We start from the raw sequence: 7,159 nt of genomic DNA on the forward strand, positions 1-7,159 counted from the left end.
ATAAGAACGATAATTTTGTCTAAATCAATATCTTATAATATTTTAATTTCATCATGATACTCATACTCATTATTTCCTAATCGTTTCGTTTAATAGCTTTTAATCGTCTTTTATATCGTTTTCATATTAATGATAATAATAGTAATCAAAATAATTAGGTGTTACTAATATTAGTTTTTAATTACAATAATACTAATAATGATAATTACTATGACATTATTAACGATAATACTAATAATTATTTTAATGATAATATAATAATAATAATAACAATAACAACAACGATTTTTAAATAATGATATATATATGTATTAATAATGATGATAATAATAATAATAATAATAATAATAATAATAATACTAATAATAATAATTAGATAATAATAATAATAATAATACTAATTATAACTTTAACGATAATAACGATAGTAATAATAATAAAAATAACAATTTTTAATGATAAATCCTTTTATTGATAAAGATGATGATGATAATAATAATAATAATAATAATAATAATAATAATAATAATAATAATAAGATAAAACTAGAATGACGATAATAACGACGATAATAATAATCATTTTTAATGATAATACAAAAATTCGATTGACTATAACTTCAAACCCGTTCATCGAAACCATTCGATATCTAAAGGAAAAGTTCTTAATTTTTAGCTAGCTTTCCAACGACATGCATATCTTATACCTTATCTCAACCGCATATATAACTAATTCAGGATTCAACATAACCTAACTAAAGGCAATATCAAAAGTACAAGCATGCATAATCCTATATTCTCGAGCACTAGTCAGGGATACACTATTAATATGTAAAAGTTAAGTTATGAGTGCTCACGTATCAATATTGAGATTCAATATTGCAGGAAAGGTACGTAGACGCAACGGACACGATAAACACTAGATTGACCTCACGAGCATACCCATGAACCATACCCATCACCTCCATAGCTATAACCCATAATTTCCTTAGCCCTATCCTACTCGATAACCAGTTTTGAAAACATTTGGGCAGAACCTCGTCGTAGTATTTTATGTATATTTTATACTAATAATAACACTAATACTCATAATATAAATAATAATAATAATAATAATAATATATATATATATATATATATATATATATATATATATATATATATATATATATTGAGATCGATCGATAGATAAATGAATGAATGAATCGAAAATATGTTCGAGCTTTATAACCCCCGACCTGGACCCCTATGCTCCGCAATTGCGGATGTTTAAAAGAATTAAGTGCCGCGATTGCGGTACTGTGGTTTCCAGCTCACATTTGAGCAACTACTTGTGCCGACAGTTTTTATTTATTATTATATATAATATATTTAATTTATATATTTAATTATATATTATATTATATTTACGTACATAGTTAAATTGTAATTTCAATTTTAATGACTTATACGTTGTCACTCGACTTATGTCCTGGTTCCAATTTTTCAAACGAAGTCTCGTACGTTTAGAAAACTAGCATTTTACGTTTAGTGACTCGTACCATTATATATGACAAGACTCAAATCAATGAAAAATAATCCAACTCAATGTGTAACTTATTCCTTTGAGTGATTTGGTCGTTTGCTTCTTTAAATCAAAGTCTAGTTGTTTACTAAAATACATTTAATAATATCGAAACGTTTTATATATAATTTATACATTAACGCATTTGTAAATATATATATATATATATATATATATATATATATATATATATATATATATATATATATATATATATATATATATTCTTACTTAAGAAAATAATTTTTGTATATCTTATATATAATTGAAATATCTATCTAATTATATTTCAAAGTTCAAAACGTTTAAGTAATAGAAAATATCATGTCGTATCACGTTTTACGTTTTTGAAACAATATATATATATATATATATATATATATATATATATATATATATATATATATATATATACAAACTTTAATTAGTTCTTTAAAACTTATGAACAATTTATCTTATAAAATGTTCCACTAATAAAGTTTTTTTTTTAATTTTTTTTTTGTACGTTTGAAACAATATTAAATAAATATAAAAACTTTATTTTCCAAAACTAAGTATTTTGAAGAATCATTTTACTAAAAAGTTATATTAGTAGAGGTTGTTATATCGTAAAACATTTTAGAGAAATAAAATTAAATATACTTTTCATAGATTTCAAGTTCTTAACGTTTGTTGGTACAACGTGGTATAAAGTCTAAACGTTAGATAAACGTACGAAATCACCTTAATGTATAACTTTGATACCCATTGTCTAAGTTATTTACATTCCACATTCTAACTTTAAAATGATAATCATAATAGTTATCTTATTAATATCACGAGGAAAATGTTGTTAAGTATGAATTTAGAATCAAATAAGAATCTTCACTAACTCTTGTCTAGTTCTCGTTAGTTGATACTTTGTTCTTATTTGTAAAATCACTTTACCATTTTCCGAATATGGTTAAAAAGGAAAGGTTTCCTAAATCAAAGTGGACCTCCTAATAGGAACTCGTAGCCATAATTCAATGTATCTAATAATTCAATCATTTGATATTATCTTTTAATTCTGTCGATAATTATTTTAAATATATTTTAAAACAAATACGTTCATGTAAAGTATTATACGTCTAATACTTTGTTAACGTTTTCAAGTTATAATATATACACATATACATATATAATCATATTCGTTCATATAATGGTTCGTGAATCATCGAAACTTGGTCGAGGTTAATTGAATGTATGAACACAGTTTAAAATTCTTGAGATTCAACTTAACAAACTTTGCTTATCGTGTCGAGAATATATAAAGATTAAAGTTTAAATTTGTTCAGAAATTTCCGGGTCGTCACATATTTTTGGGCTTAGAATACATGCAATGTTTTATATCTGTTTTATAAAATAGATACAAGTACTAAACTTAATTCTACGTGGGTTAGAATCACAAATATTCCCCTAGCTTGGTAACGTAATCTATTGGTCTCTGTATCGTAGGCGCGAATCTTATTGATAGATCTATCGGGTTTGACAACCCCATCCGAGCTAGTCGCGCTAGCAGTCAACGGATGTTTAGTACTTCGAGGGTATTTTTCGCACTTGATTCAGTGCTCTATAGACATCAGGGGTATTCATTATTATATTATTATCGTTAAGGCTGTTACCAAGTGCCCATGGTTGTAGAATCTTTTTATTACACTGCGGTGTAAGGATATTTATGAAAACTGAAATCTTGTGATCTATTACTAGTATCAAAATCATTAATTATGACAACCCTATGAACTCACTCAACCTAATGTTGCCTTTTTAAGCATGTTTATTCTCAGGTACTTTTTGCTTCCGCTGTAAAACTTTGCTGTTACATAGAAGTCAAACCAAGCACTGGGACCAGAGTTAACATCATCGTTAAGGGATTTTGACGGGGTGTTACAGTTGGTATCAGAGCATTGGTCTTAGCGAACTAGAATTTGCATTAGTGTGTCTAACCGGTAGTTGTTAGGATGCATTAGTGAGTCTGGACTTTGACCGTACGTGTTTATTTTAAATTTTACTTATCATTTCTTGCCGGAAAATTTCAACTTATTTTTAAGTCATTCTATGTGACTAAATTATATTCTAATATTCCTATATTAGTTATTAAATAAAAAGGTGTGACTATATGTTTGTACGTTCCTACGTATAATGTTTTTATTCGATGAATCATCTCGGTTTCCTAACCAACGATTAGACTTTCGAGATTTCCAAATTCGAATTATTTTAATACGATACTCCGATGTCGTATGAGTTAATAAAATATTCCTATGTTTTATTTCTTGAATTATTATTCTTCTCGCGTATTTAATTTTCGTAGCGGTATTTTTCTCGGATCGCGCTCGTTTAATTGTTCGGGCCAATTTATAAAATCAAATTTTGATGAGTGGGCCATCTAGGCCATGTTGGCAGAAATTCTCATAGATAACCCAGATTTATAGGGTGCATTAAAGTCTAGTCTACAGCCTGACCTATAGTTTTAGAACATTATTACTTGCATCATACATATGCATATCTTTTATTCTGTCACTCCGGGAGGAACTCCCATTGTGATTCACAATATTCAATAAATCACACGCATTATCTCTATAAAACCACCTCGGTTGGTTAAACCGAGGGCTGTCACTCATCATTATTGAAATTTTCGACATTCCTATGTCATCTATCCTGGTTTTGTGTATTACGTATGTATTACATGAAATGTCATCCCTGATTTTGAAATTTCTATAATTGTTACTACTCATACTCATACGTATATAACCTCCTTGTTATATCACGTACCTATGTGCCTTATACCTTTATGCATTGGTTTGCGAACCAGAAAAATGTCATTATTGACTCATAAAGATTATCAAGAATCTCAAAGACATTATAATGTCATCACTATTCATATTCATTACTTTCAAAATCATTGCTTTCTCGTTATTTTTGATCATTGAATTTTCTTGACGGGTGGCGTCTACGAAACTCTAGAATGGAAGGGTTTGGATTACCGATTTAAAGGATCCTATAGCTCAAGCCCCTAGACCTGAATAGGCCATTACGAATTAAAAGTCTTTAATCAAAAGTTTATCTGATTACATACTTATCATTTTTAATCTAGACACGTCATACTGCAATTATTGCATAAATGGAGTATAGACAAATCATATCTTATCATATCTATCTTAGTAAACTTTGTCTACCACTTTTCCTAAATTTTCTCCGTAAATCACGGAAATCTTTTTGCTATATATACGTATTCAAGGAGACAAATATATCATTCAGTATCCAACACTCATTTCATATCAAACCCTATTCCAAACACATAATATGGATTTCTCACTTGATTCCTCGTGCTCCACAGGCAGTGTAACCAGAACGAATGAACTAATTAGTCATCATCAATTCTGGATGAATTGGGGATGGGTTCGTAGTCGACTCAATCAATGGAGACAAGAAGAAGGTGATCCCTTCTACCAACCGAATTCACCTCTTGGCGAAGAACATGAAGCACTTACCGGCGAACCAATCCGAAACACCATTTTCACCCTCATTTCCAGAACAGCTCACCACGATTATATAATATCTAGAATTTTAGATCTTATTCGCCCCCTTGTTCGAACCGCCAATCATCCCAGTATAATAGAAGAAGTCTGATAATGCTAAAAATGAACATATATTTCATAGCATTATTCCTCAAGAAAGACAAGCTTTTAGTTGCAATTGTCCTATTTACAAGTGATATTCGGTTAAATATTAAAAGGTGAAGACAAAAGACAGATTCGACGAATTGAAGACGCAAACGACCAAAAAGCTCAAAAGTACAAAATACAATCAAAGAGGTTCCAATTATTGATGAGAAACGTCTCAAAATTACAAGAGTACAAGATTTAAAACGCAAAGTACAAGATATTAAATTGTACGCAAGGACGTTCGAAAATCCGGAACCAGGACCAGAGTCAACTCTCAACGCTCGACGCAACGGACTAAAAATTACAAGTCAACTATGCACATAAATATAATATAATATTTAAATAATTCTTATAATTATTTATATTTTATATAATATATTATAAACCGTCGGCAAGCTAGGAGCCAAGGCTGTGTGAGCTGTAAAAACAAACTCCGCGAGTTGCGGAGTTTGAAGAAGAAAAATACCGCAAGTCACGGAGTTTCCCTGGACGAAAATTCCTATAAAAGCCAGCGCAATTCGACGTTTTAAATATCCATAATCTATCTCTCTCTCAATATATGTAAACGTATATATATATTTATATTTTAATTTTAATTTTAATTTTAAATCCAAATAATAAGGGTATGTTAGCGAATGTTGTAAGGGTGTAAGTCGAAATTCTGTCCGTGTAACGCTACGCTATTTTTAATCATTGTAAGTTATGTTTATATTATTTTCATTAATGTCTCGTAGCTAAGTTATTATTATGCTTATTTAATACCGAAGTAATCATGATGTTGGGCTAAAAATATTAAAATTGGGTAATTGGGCTTTGTACCATAATTGGGGTTTGGATAAAAGAACGACACTTGTGGAAATTAGACTATGGGCTATTAATGGGTTTTATATTAACTAAACAATACCTTTTTAATTTAATATACAAACTTATAATTTGACGTATTTATATATAACCACATACGCTTGACTGGGTACGGTGGGCGGGATATCTATAAATACCAATAATTATTCATTTTACCGGACACGGAACTGGATTAATAGTTAATAGACTTGTTGAAACAGGGGTGAATTACATTCAAGGGTAATTGGTGTAATTGTTAACAAAGTAGTAAAACCTTGGTTTACACGCAGTCGATAACCTGGTGTATTCATTAAACAAAGTATTAAAACCTTGTTACAATTCGAATCCCCAATTAGTTGGAATATTTGACTTCGGGAATAAGAATAATTTGACGAAGGCTTTCGCTCTTTATATTTATGACTGATGGACTATTATGGACAAATCCGTATGGACATATTAAATAATCCAGGACAAAGAACAATTAACCCATGGGCATAAAACTAAAATCAACACGTCAAACATCATGATTACGGAAGTTTAAATAAGCATAACTCTTTTATTTCATATTTAATTTCCTTTATTTTATATTTAATTGCACTTCTAATTATCGCACTTTTATTTATTGTTATTGTATTGAATTGCACTTTTAATTATCGCATTTTTTAATTATCGCAAGTTTATTTTGTCGCAATTTTATTTATTGCAATTTCATTATCGTTATTTATTTTACGCTTTAAATTAAGTCTTTTATTTATTTAATATTTTACATTAGGTTTTAACTGCGACTAAAGTTTTTAAAATCGACAAACCGGTCATTAAACGGTAAAAACCCCCCTTTATAATAATAATATTACTTATATATATATATATATATATATATATATATATATATATATATATATATATATATATATATATATATATATATATATATATATATATATATTTGTATTTTTATAAAATAAAACTAATATAGCGTTAAGCTTTGTCTAAAAGATTCCCTGTGGAACGAACCGGACTTACTAAAAACTACACTACTGTACGATTAGGTACACTGCCTATAAGTGTTGTAG

The sequence above is a fragment of the Rutidosis leptorrhynchoides genome, chromosome 1, assembly GCF_046630445.1.
Source record: "Rutidosis leptorrhynchoides isolate AG116_Rl617_1_P2 chromosome 1, CSIRO_AGI_Rlap_v1, whole genome shotgun sequence".
Classification (NCBI taxonomy): domain Eukaryota; kingdom Viridiplantae; phylum Streptophyta; class Magnoliopsida; order Asterales; family Asteraceae; genus Rutidosis; species Rutidosis leptorrhynchoides.